Here is a 19959-nt window from a genome sequence, read left to right as displayed (position 1 = left end):
ATTTGGGCTAGATTTGAACCCAGGGAGATGAATCTTCCTAACTTCAGGCCTGGTACTCCACCCACTTGGCACTAACTTCTTGACATGTAAGGAAAGATGTAGGACTAGGCCATGTACTTACGGAAAATCGTTTTGGCATCTGAGCAGAGGATTGATCGTAGTGGGAAAAGACTTGAGACAAAGGTGTGAATTAGGAGGCTATTATAATAGTCACTAGGAGAAGTGATTTGGCTTTTAGAGTGGTTGGCTTTGTCAGCAGAGGGAAGGGAATGGATATAAAAAAATGTTGAGGGAGAAATGGCAAAGCTTTCACAGCTGATAGGATATGTAGGAAAGGAATGATGCCACCAGGTTTGTAAATCTGGGTAATGGGGAGGATGTTGGTACCTTCAATAGAAATATAGAAGTTTGGCAAAGGGGTAGGGTTGGGGCAAAGATGATGAGTTCTGTTTGGATCATGTTAAGCTTGAGATGCCTATGGAACATCCAGTTGGAAATGTCCAATAGGATATTAGGGCAGCAACACTCAGAAGAGACTTTAAGTTCCTTTTAAGCAAGAATCATAATCACAGCATCTTGTACTCTGGATGTTTTCAGCTTTTTACAGGTCAGGACCATGCCTCTTTCCTTTTTGTTGTTGTGTGTATGGGTGTTTAAGGAGGGCTAACCCTTCTGGTGTGGGAACAGTGATTACTAAGCAGAGCAAAAAATCATTCACCTGAATAAGATTTTCATTCGTCTGCTATATTGGATCCCATTTACCTCCTTGAGAAGAAGACCACAAAAATGCTGGAAGTAGGGAGTCAGACAAATCAAGAAAAGAGGGAGGGGGTGATAGTAGCAACCAGTTGGAATTTTTTCAAGGTCACAGTTTGAAGAAAACAAATCCAGGGGAACATTTAGGCATCATCAATCCTCCTCTTATTCGGTACCTTTCCATTTTGGTTACTCTGATGTGGTTTGTGTATATATGGTTATGACCCTTTCTCTTTCAGAACTTGATGTGAAAACTGTACATTAACCAAAACCCTATCATTCATTTCTTGTATTTTCTAGAAATAGAAGAGAGAGAAATGTTTGACACTTGTTCTCATGCTTCTTTCCCTGGCCATTTTCTCTCCCATAATTTCACGTAATTATCTCAGCTCTTTCCTGAAGTTCCTAAAGAATCTTCTAAAGCCATTTGCCTTTTATCTCACCCCTGGATGCCCCTGTGCTTTGCTGCATTTGGCTTTTCATTCATGTTCTTCTTTTCTGGAATGTCCATTCAATTCCAATCATACAGAAAGAAAAAAAAAATTTAAGATCATTTACTTTATTCCCCTCATTTGACAGAGAAACGAAGTCTCATGTTAGAAAAGCTATAGCAGACAAAATCCAGCAACTAGTGATTGGCAGAGCTGGGGCTGAAATCCAAGCTTTTATCTCTTTATACATTGCCAGAGGGCTTTTTTATTTTTTAAAAGGACCTTTTGATCAAGACAACTAAGCCCAAGTATCATTTCTAGAGACAACAAATAAAGCAGGAAATAATGAAATGTAATAACAGTTAAAATTGCTTATAGTAACCTTTAGCTTAAACTGCTTAAACTAATTTTATTTTATTTTTTTTTTGCATAGGCCAGAGTAGAATTCTTTTGTCAACTCATTCTGAAACACTTAACTTAGAGGCAAAATCTTCCCAAAGCATATTTTTACATTTTTATTTTTAATTAATTTAATTAAAAGATTTTTCAGTTCTAAATTCTCTCTGTTCAGTTCCTTCTCCACCTGTTGAGAAAGTAAGCATTATCGTACTCATTATATATAGTCATGCAAAAGATCTTTCTAGATCAGCTACTTTATAAAAAAAGGAAGAAAAAAAGTGAAAAAAATGTTGAAGTTTATTATATACCCCAGTATATGTGTAATGTTTCTGAGCAACTTTGTATCAAAAGCCCTTGCAGAGAGCTTAACTTGTTTTCTTTGATCTTTATTTCTGACAAGAGACACCCAACTACTTTACAACTTCTTCAAAGCTGAGACGCATTGCCTTAGAAGCCATAAGATACCCGTAGTCTTTCTATGTCAACATAACATCTTACCCAGGAATCATTTTTCCAGTTAGGTTTTTCTCCATTTCACATGCCTTTCTCTACTTTTTGCCCTTTAAAGCAAGACTATAGTTTTATTTATTTTGTATCAAACAGTCCTTTAAGCAATCATTTCAAACAAAATCGTACGCCTTTGCCTCCAAAATAGAGCAGTTTTCTTTAAAAGGAGTCATCTTTTTTTCTTCTAGTTAAAAATATAATAGAATTATGGCATAATTTTTATAACACCTTTAAATCAAAACTAATAAGATTTTTAGACAATCAAATGGTTTTAGCACAAGCAAGTACATGTGGTTTTTGCATGTCCTCAAAGTAGCTTAACTTCCAAATGCGATACCGAATATCATTTTCATAAATGTCTCAAAATAAATTAGTTACACAGACCACATTTTTCCTCCCTGTAGTACTAATAATGAATCTGCTTCTTATCTGCTTTCTTTTCTCAAGAATAATACTATGGCCTTGAGAGCACAAGTACTTGAAAATGGTTATTTAACTCATAGTGATTTGTTAGCCATAAAATAGATGATATTGTGTAAAAATAAAAAAATAGTCATTAATTTGTAGAATATTGTTTAATTTTTGAACTTCATCTAAGTGGTTTATGACAAGTTATGACATTGTGAGAAGGAAAAATATCTAACCAAGAGCTTTCATAAATAATTTATGCATAACTGTGAACATTCTTTGGATGATAAGCTAATCAACCAATATTTATTGAGTCTTTGTTATCTGCTAAACCCAAGGTCTCAGTGCTATGGTGGAAACAAAAGCATGTGAGATGGGTCCTTCTCCTCCAGAATTTAATGTTCTCAAAGAGGAAGTAAAACAGGTAGACAGAAGGTTATAACTTTAGAGCTGGAAGGAATTAATCTAGTTTGTCCCCTTTACTTTCAGATGAGGATATGGAGGTCAAAAGTGGATAAGGGATTTGCTCCAGGTCACAAAAAGATTTAATGGAGTATAGCTTCATCCAGGTCCAAAGCCTTAATCTTTTCGCTGTACCCTGCAGCATTTCCTTTCTTTCCCTCACTCCCTCCTTTCCTTCTTTTCTTTCTTTCTTTCTTTCTTTCTTTCTTTCTTTCTTTCTTTCTTTCTTTCTTTCTTTCTTTCTTTCTTTCTTTCTTTCTTTCTTTCTTCCTTCCTTCCTTCCTTCCTTCCTTCCTTCCTTCCTTCCTTCCTTCCTTCCTTCCTTCCTTCCTTCCTTCCTTCCTTCCTTCCTTCCTTCCTTCCTTCCTTCCTTCCTTCCTTCCTTCCTTCCTTCCTTCCTTCCTTCCTTCCTTCCTTCCTTCCTTCCTTCCTTCCTTCCTTCCTTCCTTCCTTCCTTCCTTCCTTCCTTCCTTCCTTCCTTCCTTCCTTCCTTCCTTCCTTCCTTCCTTCCTTCCTTCCTTCCTTCCTTCCTTCCTTCCTTCCTTCCTTCCTTCCTTCCTTCCTTCTTTCTTTTTTGGAAAAAAGGGTCGTTTAGTGATTTGCTCATATTATATAACTAGTAAATATCTAAGAATGGATTTGGACTTGGGTCTTCCTGGCTCCAGGCTCAGTGCTCTATCTATTGTGTGCCCTTAGTAGAAGTCTGCAGTGTTCATTTTAAAATGTGACCTCTTCAGAAGATTTATTTTTTTGCACTAAAAGGACCTAGCTGCATTTTCTTCCTAATACCCAGTTAAAGTAAGTAGAATAAGTATAGCATTATCTAAGAAGTAGGTGGTACAGTGGATATAAGTGGTGGATCTAGAGAATGGATGTCCTAAGTTCAAACCTAGCCTTAAATACTTACTAGATGTGTCTGTCACTCAGGGCAAGTCACTTAAATGTTTTCAGCCTTTGTTTCTTCATCTGTGAAATGGAGATAATAAAATACCTCCCAGTATTGTTCTGAGGATAAATTGAGAGAATATTGATAGAGTTCTTTGCAAACTTTAATGTGCTATATAAGTACCATTATTATCCCCTTTTGTGAGTGAGGAACTGAAGGTGAGAAATGTTAAGTAGCTGCCCATGATTATACAGCTAGTAAGAATCAGAGGCAAGACTGGAGCCCTGCTCTCCTGTTGCTTAATCTAGTGAAACCATACTGCCCATGACTTGAAAAGCCATGAAAATAATTAACAGTACCGGGTAATATATAATCAGTGTTTAATGGGGATTGCAGATAAAAGCTATGGAAGTTCAGAAGAGATAGAAATCATTTGGACCTGGGATGCTTAGAGCGGGATTCTCAGGGCACTCGAACTATGAGTTGGTTGGTTTTGATCAATCATTTTCAGTCATGTATGACTTTTCATGACTTCATTTGGGATTTTATTGGCAGAGATATTGGATTGGTTTACCATTTCCTTCTCCAGCCTATTTTATAGATGAGGAAATTGAGGCAAACAGGGTAAAGTGACTTGTCCAGGGTCACACAGCTAGGAAGTATCTGAGTCCAGATCCGTACTCAGGAAGAGGAGTCTTCCTAACTCCAAACATGGTGTTGTAATCACCATGCTCTGCAGTACTATTATTATCCCTATTTACAGATTAGGAAACTGTTTTGTAACTTTGGACAAGTCATTTAATTTCCCAAGGCCTAAGTATGGATTGAACTACATGTCTTCTGAGGTTCCCTCCTGTTCTGTATCTGTAATCCTATGATTTCTTTCAGTTTTCCATTTTTTTGTACCTATTTTCCTTTAATCTTCTTATAGCTTGTGCAAAATGTTCTTATTCCTCTCTCCCCTCTCCCTGCTAGTGCCTTCTATCTCAAATCCCCTCCCATTATAATATGTATGTGTGTATATGTTATACACACTCAGTCCTTTTAGTTGTGTACAAGGTTAAGTGACTTTCCAAAGACCACACAGCTAGTAAGTTTCTGAAGCCCAATTTGAACTCAGATCTCCCTGATATAATGAGCAAAAGAGGAAATGATTGAGGAAACAAAAGCTTGATCTGAATATTTCAATTTATTAAATAATACATTCCAATTTCCTAACAAATCAGGACTACCCCCTTCCTCAATTTAGGGCTGGACCCTGAATCAGAGAAAGAGAATTTTATACAATCAAATAAGACCAATTAATTAAAGGGAATTAATACATCATTGAGTAATCTGATTTCTAATTGGATAAAAGATTGGGGATTTTCCAAGTTGGAGAGAGAATAGGTGCAATTCCCTGAATTCAGGAAAAGGGTATCCCACTCCTCTCCAAGTATCTGTAAACAATCCAAAGAACATAAAGGGGCAGCTGGGTGGCTCAATGGATAGAGAGCCAGGCCTGGAGTTGGGAGGTTTGGGGTTTAAATCCAGTATGACACTTCCTAGTTATGTGACCCTGGGCAAGTCATTTAATCCCAAATTCCTTAGTCCTTAGTGCTCTTCTGTCTTGGAACCAGTACTTGGTTTCACTTCTAAGACAGGAGGGAAGGGGAAAAAAATAAAAGGAACATGGAAACAATAACTGATTAAGATTGATCAATATGAAGCCAGTTTTGAGATAAGACATACAGACAAGTTGCTTGAGATGTACAATTATGGTCTTAGGATCTGACTGTATTTCTGATCCACACGACCTCAGTCCTTGGTTAAGAGTCTCTAAACAGCAGGTACTGGCGGTCCAGTTTCCCAGCCACACAGGGCTAGGTTCAAACAATGCAGTAAGGTTTTCTCTCAATTCCCACAATTGAATAAACCTTCCTCAAAGGACAGAATTTGGACAAGGCTCATCATTAAAGAAAAGGAACTAAGATACCCCCGAGCTGAGTGACCAGAAGGAGTCAGTGTGGTTCCCACAATTCCCACTATTACCCTTTTGCTTCCTAAGCCGCTCAATTCCTTTAGGTTTCCTGGTTTGTCCCTATTTGTTAGTCAATTAACATGTATTGCTTAATAAATTGATCAAATATGTTTTCCTCAGTCATTTCATTTTTCACTCATTATGCTGATTGCAGACTGATCTGATTATGTCACTCTCCTATTCAATAAACTCCAGTGGCTTCTCTAGAATCAAAGATAAAATCCTCTGTGGTTTTTTTGTTTGTTTTTGTTTTAATCCTTACTTTCTTCCATTTTAGGAACAATATCAAAACTGCAAAGGCTAGGCAGTCATGATAAGAGACTTGCCCAGAGTCATCTAAAAGGGTCTGAGACCAGATCTGAACCCAAGTCCTCCTCACTCCAAGCCTGGTTTTCTATCCACTGTGATACCCCTCTGCCCCCTTTTGGCTTTTAAAGCCCTTCATAACCAGACCCTTTCTGATCTTCTATACTTGCATCTCATTCCCCTGAATATAATCTTAGGAGTCCCATAATGGTAGCCTTCTTGCTGTTTCGCACATACAATAAATACTCTATCACTTCACTTTGAGGATTTTCTCTGATTGTCCCCTGTGCTTTCCTGATCTTCACTCCTTGACTTCCTTGGCTTCCTTCAAGTCTCAGTGAAAGTCCCACCTTCTACAAGAAGCCTTTCTTAGTCTTCTCTACTCTTTAATGCCTTCCTATTGAAATTACCTCCAATACTTACTGTATATATCTTGTCTGTATATAGTTAGTTACTCATTGTTTCCTATATCAGACTGGAATATCCTTGGAAACATCAACTGTTTTTGCCTTTCTATGTCTTTTCATAACTTAGCACAGTACTTGGCGCATGTTATTGAGTCTTTTCAGTTATGTCCAATTCTTTATGACTCCCATTGGGGTTTTCTTGGCAAAGATACTGGAGTAGAATGCCATTTCCTTCTCCAGATCATTTTATAGATAAGGAAACTGAGCCAAAGAGGGTTAAGTGACTTGCCCAAAGTCACACAGCCTGGAAGTGTCTGAGGCCAGATTTGAACTTATGAAAATGAGTCTTCCATATTTTAAACCCAAGGCTCTATCCACTGTACCACCTGGATGCCCTACTTGCATTAAATGATTGTGATTTTTCCCATTCCCACAACAGTTCCTGGCAAAAGTTGAGTGGAAATCACTGAAAGATAGTATCCTAATGACTGTCCCTACTTTGTCTTCCTCATTTCCTTAGTTTTTAAAAAATATCAGCAGCTTTTTTTCTTTTTATCTGCCAACTCCTTCAAGTCAGGAGATAATTAAGTAGTTTAAATTGAGAGCTTAAAAAAATTAAATGTTTCAGTGGCATTTTTTAATCAAGAGCAAATCTGAGGTCTTCATCTAAGGCTTTGATGCATAAGAAAGCTGCTCTTTTCCCCATGTAACTTCTCAGAGTAATATAGGATTGTTGTTTGTGGAAGAAAACCTCTGAGTGACCTTTGAGTTTGAAGACTCTCCCTACAAGCTTTCTCCAGGCCACAAGACCAAGGTCCAAATGGTTCTAGTATAAGAGAAAAGGTCTAATGTTCATGTCTGTCAATCCTAGGTTTCTGTGGCTGACCTGAACAAAGATGGACTTTGTTATAGAAAATGAGCAGGGGGAAGGGAGAATGTAAAGATGAAACACACTGAAGGACAGGTTGAAATTACACTACCACGTAAAATAAACACTGAAAAGTAAGAGCTGTCCCCTCCTCCCTTGGACAGATCTCGAAAAGGGAATGAATTCCCCACTCAGAGATTCAGAAATTGTAGTAAAGTAGAGAAAAGTTTATTCTACTGAAGCTAAGGAATGAGTTACTGAGGCTAATCTGTGGGTAAGCAAATTGAGAAAGAGTAGGAGTTAGCACCAAAGTGACTCCAGGATGGCAGAGAAATAATGGCCAACAGCATAGATCTCTCATATTCATTATTTCCATGGTTGAAAACATCTGATGGAGCCAAAGGGAAATCTGGAACAAAGCTCAGTCTCAGAAGAGCAGAAGATACCCTGACCAGGAATGTAGTCCTGAGAGCAATCATTCTGATAATAGAGAAAACAAGTAAAAGAGGAAGACTATAGGTATTTACCTCTAAATGTAAAAAAGAAGAGGTAAAAACCAAGAGAACGCCTATAAGTATTTACCTCTAAATGTATAAAACAAGAGGTAAAAACCTCTATATCTTTCTCTTTTACCTGTTTTCTCCTTCTCATTACTTCTGTTTATATGGACCCCAGCGTCTCTCTCTTTGTGAGGGAATGCTCCTTTTACTAGTGTACTAGTGGGGAAATCAAATGTTGCCAGATACTTGGGAAAGAGGGAACAGATACTTCTCCCTCCCTCCTCCCAGGTAGAACTGTTTGACTATGGAGTCAGATCTGACTGGAGCTGAAAGGTAAGAGGGAATCCCCTTCAGTCTCTTTCTTCTTAGTTGATGTATTTTGTAATTCTCCTTCTAGCCCATTGAAGATGATTGAGTCTTCAGTAAAGCCAAAAATATCTATTTATTAGGTAAAGGGTTAAGGTATAATGAGGATAGAGGACACAGGAAGTCCCTGACTATTTTCCCTCCTATAGCTGGTTTCAGAGAGTTTGAAGCACAAGTCTGGGACTCAGTCCCAGACTATTTTAATGTCTTTGTGAGCTCAAGAGGTTGGTATTTCTTGTCTTAGAGGTATGGTTTTGTGAATCTTCTGCAGGATAGGCTAATTTTCTTCCCCTAAGGGAAAAGTCTCTATCCTAATAATATCCCCGATGAATGGTCTGGATCTTCTATTTCTCAGCAAAGGATTAATGGATATATATTGTCTTCTCAGTAAGGAATTGTTCCTTCTCTCTTCAAGCCAAGGAGAGAAGAAATCAGCAGTTTTTCCAATTGTTCCACCTTTTAGCTTGACTGGAATGTTCCATCCCATCCCCCAATGGCAGCAGAGTTCCATCTCATCTTTTTCTGAGACAGCATTTCAAAATCCAGTCTTTCTCATTCATTTTTGGCATTTCTCTCTTTCACATTAGCCAGCACCAAAACAATCATTAAGATTATTTATTTATGAGTATATGGTTGTGGTTGAAATTGATGTCTTGCATGAGAAAGGCAATATTTTCCATAGTCATTAATAGCTCTTGGAATTTAATTCCACTTTCCTTCTTCAGGGCTATCCTCATCAGAACCATCAATCTCCTGAATTGGGAGCTTTAAGAGTTGGAAATTCCACAGAGGAAATGAATGAATGAATTATGCACTCATTAAGTGTTTACTATGTACCACAAACAATGACAAATGCTAGGGATATAAATAGAAAAGCAAGACAGTCTCTGATTGTAAGGAGCTCACATTCTAATGGAGAACACAATATATATGGAAGGTTTCAGCTACAAGTCAAATGGAAAGGTCTTATGGTCCTTAGAGTTCAGTGGCTAAGCAGATAATAATGGCTGTTCTTTAATGTCATTTCCACTGATAAAATTATATAATTTTCTGATGTTCAACCATTTGACAGTTTTTCACCAAGATCTTTGTTTTCCTATACAATTCTCATTTGGCAGAAGCCAAGTTTATTGCCCACAAATACAAGATTTAGCATTTAAGTGGAGTGACTTCTTAAATGCTTTCAGAGAGATGGTTTGCAGGATGAATTGTATTTTTTTCTTCCTGGATAGTTGCTAATGAGGTTTTGGCAATCAATATGTTTTACATTTCTGCAGAGGAAACCAAATTAAACCAAGCTTGAGACATGAGGAAATGAATACAGACCAAATAATGTAATCTTATGGGCCTGATTCTTAGGCAAATTGATTTTTCTGGGAATTTTGATGATACAAGTCAGAGTAAGAAAAAAGCTCCTTAGAATTTATTTTACAGAGAAGGAAATTGAGACCAAAAGAAGTTTAATGATCTTTCCAAGATCACACTGTGAATTCATTGGAAAGCCAGGACTAAATTACTGGATTCCTGACTCCCAATCAATGCTCTATCCATTTGGCTACATGTTATCATTAGTAAGAATTTTTTAAAAATGTTCTTTGATGACCTACACTTTCATATCACATCTATTTCCAAATATATCCCTTTCATCATCCCTACCTAAAGAGATCTTCCTTGTAACAACAATTTCTTCAAAAGAAAAAATAGACAATTCAGCAAAACCAGTAAACACATTGCATCTGACATTGCAATAATCCCACATCCTCATTGCTTCACCAGTTCAATAAGGAAAATGACTGCATTTTATCTACTTTTCTTAGGGTCCAAATCAGTTTCTACTTACACTGTTTTAATCATTGTATATATTGTTTTCCTAATTCTATTTTTCTAATTTCCTAATTTCTTAATACTTTATTCTTTTTCCATTCTTATGTTTTCCCATGTTTCTTTGAATCTTTCATATTCATTGTTTCTCATGGTACGGTAGTATTCCATTACATTTATGTGCCACGATTTGTTTAGTCATTTCCCAATCAATGGGCACATTGGGAAGAGTTTTTCAATGAAATGATAGGAATTTTTTTAAAAGGCTCTTTCAGAAAGGAGATACGCCTAATTAGCTGTATCTAGTGTTTGCTCCTATCCATCTAAATGAGGAGGAAGAGGGAGATTGTCAGAAGACAAGTCATGTGACAGAAGTTTGGACTCTCAGGTAGTGAAAAAAAGGGGAAAAGAACAACTATAATCAAAAGGTTACAAAATCAAGTGGACGAGAATCCATTTTGCACTTCATTCAAGAAAATTCTTCATTTACTGAAGACAACACTTAATTCAAGCCTCAAAACTTAACTAAGATAAGGTTCCAGAAGATAGCAGATTTCTTTTCTTTTCTTTTTTTAATTTTCAATTTGTTGTTAAAATGGGAGATTTCTGAAGCCTGGTTTCCTTTAACATTAAGAAACAAGAGATCTGAATGATGTCTCGCTATCAAATCTGGATTGCATTGCATTTTCCCCCCTTAAGTCTCAGATGATATATGGCTTTCTTGTCACTGATAAAGAAATGCCTAAAATTAATAGAATTGAGCTATTTATGGCAGCTGTTAGAATTTGGTCCCTTCCAACACTACTAGCTCCTCCTATCACTAATACAAATGCATCTTTAAGATTTGTTTGGTATCCTTTGTTGGAAGGTTGTCTAAGTATTTCCAAATGGTCTGTATTACTTCAAGATGATGCTACTTTCATGCTATTTATGTCCTTTTGTTGGAGTTAAGCCAAGTAATGAATGGTAAAATAACTGATTTTACTGTCTTAACCTTCAAACTAGCATCTCCATAGAGTATTTGAAGTTACTATTCTCTCTTGAAGATACTGTAATAATAACTTTTGTTTATATAGCAATTTAAGATTTGCCAAATGCTGTTTATATGCCATTTTATTTGATCCTCACATCAGTCCTTTGAGTTAGGTTATGTTATTATCCCAGTTTTTCAGATGAGGAAACTAAGGCTCATCTAGGTTAATGACCAGCTCAGGGAGCCTTTTGAAGAAGACTACCTTAGTTTGCTCATTTGTAAAATGAGAGGACACCAAGCCTAGCTCTACCTTAAAAGGAATCTCTTTTCTTTTAATGGGAAAGGATCTGTTTGTACAAAAATATTTATAGCTAAACTTTTTGTGGTGGCAAAGAATTGGAAACTAAAGGGATGTCCCTCAATTGGGGAATGGCTGAACTAATTGTGGTATATGATGATGATGGAATACTCTTATACTATAAGGAATGATGAACAGGATGATTTCAGAGAGAACTAGAAAGAAGTCCATGAACTGATGCAGAGTGAAAGAAGTAGAGCCAGGAGAACATTGTACACAGTAACTGAAATATTGTGGGACAATCAAATGTGATAGACTTTGCTACTCACAGCAATGCAATGATCCAAGACAATTCTGAGGGACTTATGAAAAAGAATGCCAAAAAAGAATCTCTTGTATGTCATTCTTGACATGCAATTACCCCATAATCTCTTGGAGACCCTTACCTCAAACATGGACCTGAAATATGCCTGTCTGCAACTTTACTTCCTGCTCCTATTTTTGCCCTTACCTACTACTAATGACTGTTAGGGGTAAATTTAGGGAGTTTTGACTAATATATTATACTGATGGTCGCCACGAATTAATTCAAGTCTCAATAAAAATATTCAAGTCAGTTTGGGAATTTTATGGTGGTTTAATTAATATAGAGGGAAGGAATTAAGAAGAAGAGAGAGAGAAAGTGGTATAAGATTTCTCCGACCTAACCTAAACTAAGGGAAGTTCAGAGACCTCAAACATGAGGCCTCCTCCAAGATTAAAACTAGCTCAGCTTCCAGCCATGAGGTCTGCTCCGAGATGAGGGGCCTCCTAGGAGGATAGTGCTTTAGGAAAGGTAAAGGAAAAAAAAGGAATCTGCCTAAACTCTGAGAGAGCTCAGGGAAGACGCCTCACCTGACCTCCATTACTGAGCTTCTCCCAGTTACTGCATCAAAGACACTCATCACCAAACCCGGACAAGAGCTGCAGGCATGCCAAGACACCACCAGCCACATCTCCGCCACGAAAAAAAAAGCAACAAGAGGAAGTCACCTGATTATGTACCTTTTTTTACATCACTTCCTGCGTCGCACATGTACTAATGGTAGCTTAAGCTTGACTTAGGACAGCCCAGGGGGTCTGTCAGTTTTTCTTATTTGTCATTTGCTGTCATAGGCCATCCTCCTCAACACTTAATCCTTAAGTAGGGGTGTAGACATTCCTGGTTGCTAGGATTTTAAAGATTTAATCAGGGTGGAAAAAATGTAAAATTCACACAATAACAATTACGATGAAAGCTAACATTTCTATAGCACTCTAAGTTTTGTAAAGCATCTTACATGTCATTTCATTTGGTTCTCACAACCATTTTCTGAGATAGGTGCTATCATTTTTGAAATGAGGCCAATTGAATTAGAGAGATAAAGTGAGTCGTCTAGGTTCAAACAGCTATTAAGGGCTTGAAGCCAAATTTGAACTCAGGACTTCCTGACTCCAAGTCCAGCATTCTATTGATTGTTCCACTCCCTTTTAAATATAGACAGTTCTTGCGTTACACACATTCAACTTTTCATAAAGAATTCTGAGAGAAATCTGCATTAAAAAAAAAAAACAAAACAAACAAACAAACTACCTGTGTTTACTTTACTTTACTGACTGGGTGATCTGTGATATCCTTTCCCCCACCCCATAAAAAGAAAAGAAAACACCAAAAAACTCCTTTCCAAGTGAAAATAAAAGAACAGGATCAAATGCTTGGTTTGAGACCTCCAGTACCAAGAGAGGAAGCCTTTGAGCCAGCCCTCCCTCCCCTTCACCTGTTCTTGTCCTACCTCTGAGTGCCTATCTTCCATCCCTTCAAGCTGTTTGTCCCCACCTCTCCTGTCTGTGTCATTGTCCTCCCCTATATATCTTCCTGCCAGGTGCCTGCTACCCTTGAATTTTCCTTCTCCTTTAGCCTAGGCTGGGTCCCCCATATGCCCAATTCCTGCCCCTTTTGTTCCTTCTCTGGCTCTTGCTTCTTTCCCTAGCTGAATGCTCTCTCACTTATTAGCAAATTGATTGATCTCAGTCTCTTAGCCTGAATATTACTACTCAGCATTGATGATCTATACATATATGTGTGTATATATGTATATGCAAATATGTATATGTATATAACAATGTGTATAATATATTGCATACATTATAGATCATATAATTTGTATCTAATAATATATATTTACAATATGTGTATATAATGTCCCTTATTGTCCTCTGGGTGTTTCATTTCATCCCCATGTCTCCTCATTAGGCTATAAACCCCTTCAGGACACCTCTTTCTCCCAACGCAGCCAGCCTGGCCCAGTAGGCGCTTGAGAAAAGGTAGTTGGTTTGTGGGTATTCATCTGGTCAGATTTTTAGCTCATTCTCTCTTCTATCTGCTACTCAGTGTACCTGGCTTTTTTCCTCCCCTTTGTCTAGACCTGTGTTTTTATTAGCACAGGGAAGCCCTGAGAAGGAAATTCCTTTTACCTACACAGGTCAGCAACTCTTCTACAATGTGGGGTCTTAGAAAGTTGCCTAGAGTAAGTGAAAATTAAATGATTTGCTCAGGGCCACTGGGGTGGGATTTTTATTTTTGATATCCTGACTTAGAGGCCAGTTCCCCATTCACTGGGCTACACTGCCTTTCCTTGTTCACAGCTTTAGTTTTCAAGTCCTCACACTGCTCCAGATGGCCAGTTCTTACTTACTTGGCAGCCAGGGTTCTTCTTTTAGTTCCCTTTTCTATAAATGGATTTATTTTTTTTTAAAAGTATAGGGAGAGGTTTTTAAAGTAAAAGTTAAATTATACTTGTTATCAAAAAAAATATGCATATAAATGGGATAGAACTTTCTTGTGTTCAGATACATGTTCTTCACCCTTTTCTAAATTCTCAGCACTTCAACCATGGACAAGTAAAGGGAAATCCTGCACAGAATAGTTTATGTAATAAAATTGCAAATGTTTATGCTAACTGTAACAATTTATTTTTAGTGAATATTTTTAACGTCCTTAAAAATAATCAAGATTAACCTCATGGGAATGCAACTAAACTTTTGTACTCATAGAAATTGTGAAAAGAGGGGGCAGCTGGGAGGCTCAGTGGGTTGAGAGTCAGGCCCAGAGACGGGAGGTCCTGGGTTCAAATCTGACCTCAGACACTTCCCAGCTGTGTGACCCTGGGCAAGTCACTTAACCCCCATTGCCTAGTCCTTTCCACTATTCTGCCTTAGAACCAATACACTTTAAGAAGGAAGGTAAGGGTTTAAAAAAAAAAGAAATTATGAAAAGAAAAGACATTCTCCTTCATCTGATCCCCTCTGATTTGACTTGAATTTCCTAGTAAATTTCTTTGCCATATGATCATAGAATTTAGAAATTATCTTACCCAACACCCTCATGTTATAGAAGGAGAAATTAAAATTCAGAGAAGTAAAATAAGTTGACAAAGGTTATACAGTTAATAAATACCTCAGCCAGGTACTCCCACTATCTGGTGAGGGCTCTTTCCATTCTATAATGGTCTCCCTCTAGAAAAATAATTTAACCTTTCTCAACCTTTATTTTTGGGAGTCCAAACTATCTCTATTTAAATCTCTTTCTTATCATTGATGATAAGATTTTTTTAGTTGTTTCAGTCAGGTTCAACTCTTCATGAACCCATTTTGGGGTTTTCTTGGCAAAAGATATTGGAGTAGTTTCCCATTTCCTTCTCCAGCTCATTTTACAGATGAGGAAATGGAGGCAAACAGGGTGAAGTGACTTGCCCAAGGTCACACAGCTAGTAAGTGTCTGAGACTTGATTTGAACTTAGAAAGATGAGTCTTTCCAACTCCAAGCCCAACTCTCTATCCACTGTGCCACCTAGCTGCCCCTGATGGTAATATACATTTCTATTAATGTGCTAATCTTTTTACATATCTCAAAGAACTTGGTCATCATTATATAAGTTTTAAATTTAGCTCTTTTGGGTCTTGTGATTCATCTCCTGAGTCAAGTTCTTTTTTAGAATAATAATAATAATTCATATTTATGTAGTACTTTAAGATCAGCCAGAAAACATTTATTAAAGAAAACCAAAGATAGTCCTTGCCCTTGAGGAGTTCATAGCTCACCCACAGAACTGGACTTCAGGTCCTCTGATTCAAAATCTAACATTCTATTCCACCATATAACAGCAGATAATAGTGAGAAGTAGTAAAGTTCTCCAAAGTAAAACTGGACTCTCGCTATACCTACCTCCTCTATCCTAAAGGGGCTGTGAAGGTGATCTTTGAAAGTGATTTTCAAGAGCCTTGACATAGAATTTTACATTTGCCCCTATTCAAAATGTTTTTCTTTAATTTCTTTAATTTTCTTTAATTTAATTTCTTTAATTTGGATAAAGGAATAGACAGCATAAGTGTCAAATAGGCCAACAATATTAAGTTTAGGGGATTAATTACTAAGTTGGATGATAGAATTAGTAAATATCACAGCCAGATACTCCCCAAAATCCAAATAGTCTAAAATAAGGGAATCCGTTGAATATAATAATATTGAATAAAGATAAATGTAAAATTAGATGCCAGAGCTCCAGAAAATCACTTTCATGAATTACCTTCACAGCCTCTTTAGGAGAGGGGAGATGTAGCCAGCTAAAGAACAGTTTTACTTTAGAGAACTTCACTACTTCTCACTATTATCTACTGTGATAGAGTGTAATAGAATGTTAGCCCTTACATCAGAGGACCTGAAGTCAAGTCCTGATTCCCAAACAGTCTGAGTATGGATAAGTTGTTTAACATGTCTGAGCCTCAGCTTCTTTGTCTGTAAAATGGAGAGAAAGGCATATTTTGGGAACCCAAATAGATGGTGAACTTCTCAAGAGCAAGGATGTCCTTCTGCCTTTTTCATTCCCCAGCACTTGGCACAATACTTTTCCATAGTAGGTTCTTAATAAATAGAAATCCTGCACAAAATAGGTTATGTAAAAAAAAAGTATAAGTGTTGTGATTGTTTATTTTTAGTGAGTGTACATTTTTAACAGGTCCTTAAAAGTAATCAAGATGAACCATACGAGAATACTACTAAACTTTGTGTTCATCAAATTGCAAATAGAAAAAGCATCCTCATTCATCTCATCCAATTCTCTCTGTCACATGACCATAGATTTGTAGATTTTCATGTCCAGCTCCCTCGTTTTGGGGGTATAGACCTATCATTGTATTGCTGAGTTAAAGAGTGGTGATTTTAGTTTAGTAACTGGGGGTATGTATAGTCCCAGATTGCTTTTCAAAATAGCTGTACAAATTCACATTCTACCAACAGTGCATTGATATTCCTGTAGCCTCTCAAACATTTGTGACCTTTTTTTGGTCAACTTTGCCAATCTGATGGGTAGGAAATAGAACCTTGGAGTTGTGGTTTTTTTTTTTTTCTAATTGTTAATGATTTAGAGCGTTCTTCATGTAGTTTTCAATAACTTTATTTTCTTGCTGTATAGAAGTCAACGTACTATGAACAACAGGTACCGTGAACCACTGGTTCATAGTCTTTGACCATGCATTGGATAGCACTTATAGATTTTATTATATTATAATATGCTTGTTATGTTATATATTATATATTTAAAGCAGTTGCTTATCTTGGAAAGGAGACCCTCATCAGTAAAAATGGCTACAAATATTTTTCCCTTCAATTACTTGTTTATTCTTCTAATTTTAGCTGAATTGGTTTGGGTTCTGCAAAAGCATTTTAATTTTATGTAGTTAAAATTATCCATTTTATCTTTGTTGTTTCTCTGTATTTTTCTTCAGTTATTTAGATATATCCTAATTTCTGTAAAGAGTATTTCATAGTTACACACACATAGTTCCTATGTATATCTTTCTATTTTGTCATTACTTTGAAGTGGGTACAAGGGAGCTGTTCTTAGTTATCACCTCTTACTCTACCATCTTGATGAAATTCTCTCTTTATACACTCAAAAAAAGGAAATGAAATTAGTCTTTTATGATTGAACCATCAGACTTTTAATGTTTATTATCCTTCTGAATACCCATAATCTCCTCAATATTATATTCTACAATGTTGCCACAAATAGAAATTGAATTCATTTGTTTAGTTTACAGATACCATCCTGTAGTGTTTTTTACTGTTGCCTACTAAGTAAAGTCCAAACTCAATCTTGGCATTCAAATCCCTCCAAAAATCAGATTCTAACCTGGTCATTGTCATCATGGAGTTTGCAAGGTAGCAAGGAGGAGCATACAGTAATTCAGACAATCAGTATTTATAGCATTTCTCAGTAATCAGTTCCAGTAGCCTTTTATATTCCTCATTTTGCTTGTTTCCTGCAATTTATGCTCCCAGTAGCCTACCCATCCTTCTGGTTACTCTTGCCTGGTTTAGCCTCTGAGAAATCTAATTCTCTTGGTTCTCCTCTGTTGACTTCATCTATTCTCTATTACTAGTTATTTTTTCCCTCCAAGCCCTTTAAGTGGGTGATCCCAAAAGGTCTGCCCTCTTCCTTTTACATTCTCTCACTTGATACTTGTTCAAGTGCCATTTCTAAGCACTTCTCTCTAAAGCTGATAATCCAATTCTATCCCCTCTCGAGTTCTCAACTAGCATCTCCAGAGCTCTTGATTTGGACCCAGAAGACCTGAGATTGAATCCTTTTATAACTTAGTACCTATCTGACATTAGGAAAGTGTCTGATGCTGGGAAACGAACTTTCTTCAGTTTACTCACCTGAAAAATGTGGAACCAGCTAAATGATCTTTAAATTCTTTTCTACATCCCAAACTGTGATACCTCCATTTCTAAGGCTATCCTTTTGGAGCTGTCCTTGGTTTATGGTAGGAGATGTTGTCCATATCTATTTTCTACCCAACAATCCAGCAGTTTTTGATGAATAATGATGTCTTATCCCAGAGTCTCAAATCTTTGGATTGATCACAAATTTCACACTGACCTACCCTGTTCATTCATTCTGGTAGATCGTGTACCTCTTCTGTTTCACTGATACTCAACTTCTCTTTCTTAAGCAGTGCAAAATTGATTTGATCAAATTGTGTTACCTTAAGCAAATTCCCAATCAGATTATAATTTTTCTTACTTGCAAGTCTTCTTCTCCCTGTGCCCATAGAGTGGATTATGGTGGAGGCTGTGATCTCTGATGATTCCAGGGATCATTCAGGGACCTGAAGAGTGAGTTAAAATAAATCACTTTTTGTTGGAGAGAGAGGCAGGCATAGCACTTATCTGCTTATAGACTGTGTATCTTCTGTTGGAATGTAAGCATTTTAAGGGTAGGGACTGCTTTTCACATCAGTTGTGATTATCCACCCCCAGAGCCTAGCATAGTTCCTTGCATAGGGTGGATCATACTCCCATACTTCCCCTTCATGCTCCAAATTTAAATACTTGTAGAATTGCACTGATTGACCTCTAAGGCACTTTCCATCAAGAAGAAGTCCTCAGATCTTTTCAATCACTTTTCAATCACTTTATAGCCCTACAAGGACTCTGATTTAAATATCATCAGTGCTTTTTGAATAAAGAAAAGCAGAAACCTAATTTAAAATCATGTATTTTGAATTACAAACTATGGAAACTGCTGAGGCAGATTTTTCTGCTAATTTTGAATAATGCATAACTTTCCCACCAGAGTGCTATGAATATTGCAAAACTAGTTGAGGAAAAGTAATCATGAAATTGTAGAGCTGAAGCCAAGTAACCGAGTCCTATATCTTCACTTTACAGAGGGGGTAACTGAGGCCTTAAGAGATGAAGTAACTAACCAGAAATCACATATATCAGTTAGTCCTAAGAGAGATAGAATAAAAGGTTTTTGGACCTTGAATATAAAACTGATGGGCAGTTACATAGTATGGTGGATAAAATATATGACTTAGAATCAGGAAGACCTGAATTCAAATCCAGTCTAGATATTTACCAGTTAGGTAACCATGGGCAAATCACTTAGTGTCTCTGAGCCTCAGTTTCCTTATCTGTAAAGTGGGAGTAATAATATTACTTCCCTCACAGGGTAGTTATGAGTCAAATGAGATAACTTAATATAAATTTATCAATTATACATATACTTATATATAAATAATTTAATTAATATTAAGATAACTTTAATATAAAAGTTAGTTATCATTATCATTATTATTATTAAATTATAATAGTTGTCTCTAAAAGGGGTAAACAATAGGCAAGTCTGGAGACTTGAAAGGGGTCCCAGCATCCTATGTATTCAAGGTTTTATTTTGATCCCCTGTTTCATCCATATTCTCCTGTACAATAATGCCTTAGCTTTATAGTGGGACATGATGCTAATATGGAAACATGCAGATGAGTGGAGACCTTCAGATGGAGGACTTGGGAGAAGCGGATGATCATATATTATTGAGGTTTGGGTGGGGGAATTCTCATTCAGGTATAGTTGAGACCAGATGACTTCTGAGATTTTGTGAGAATTAGTCCGAAGCTTGCCCAACAGATGGATTTCCTTCTACAAGTCCCAATAGATCCAGTTCAAGCAATGATTAAATCACC

The 19959-nt window shown here is 36.9% G+C and overlaps 1 protein-coding gene and 1 long non-coding RNA gene across 4 annotated transcripts in view; one reads left to right on the top strand and one right to left on the bottom strand.

Annotated features, from left to right (window-relative positions):
* The window catches only part of COL14A1 (collagen type XIV alpha 1 chain), a 297645-nt gene that overhangs the window by 264013 nt on the left and 13673 nt on the right, over positions 1–19959 (top strand). The gene's annotated exons all lie outside the window — the stretch shown is intronic.
* The window catches only part of LOC130458339 (uncharacterized), a 65248-nt gene that overhangs the window by 39089 nt on the left and 6200 nt on the right, over positions 1–19959 (bottom strand). The window contains exons 2-3 of one of the 2 annotated variants that reach the window (XR_008917517.1): positions 18515–18599; positions 853–1770 (exon numbers count right to left, since the gene is read on the bottom strand). This is a non-coding gene — a long non-coding RNA (uncharacterized LOC130458339). Of the gene's footprint in view, positions 1–852; positions 1771–18514; positions 18600–19959 lie in introns of those variants that run through there. The other variant, XR_008917516.1, reaches the window with a different exon arrangement.

The sequence above is a fragment of the Monodelphis domestica genome, chromosome 3 (genome assembly GCF_027887165.1).
Source record: "Monodelphis domestica isolate mMonDom1 chromosome 3, mMonDom1.pri, whole genome shotgun sequence".
Classification (NCBI taxonomy): domain Eukaryota; kingdom Metazoa; phylum Chordata; class Mammalia; order Didelphimorphia; family Didelphidae; genus Monodelphis; species Monodelphis domestica.
This window is presented reverse-complemented; position numbering and strand designations above follow the sequence as displayed.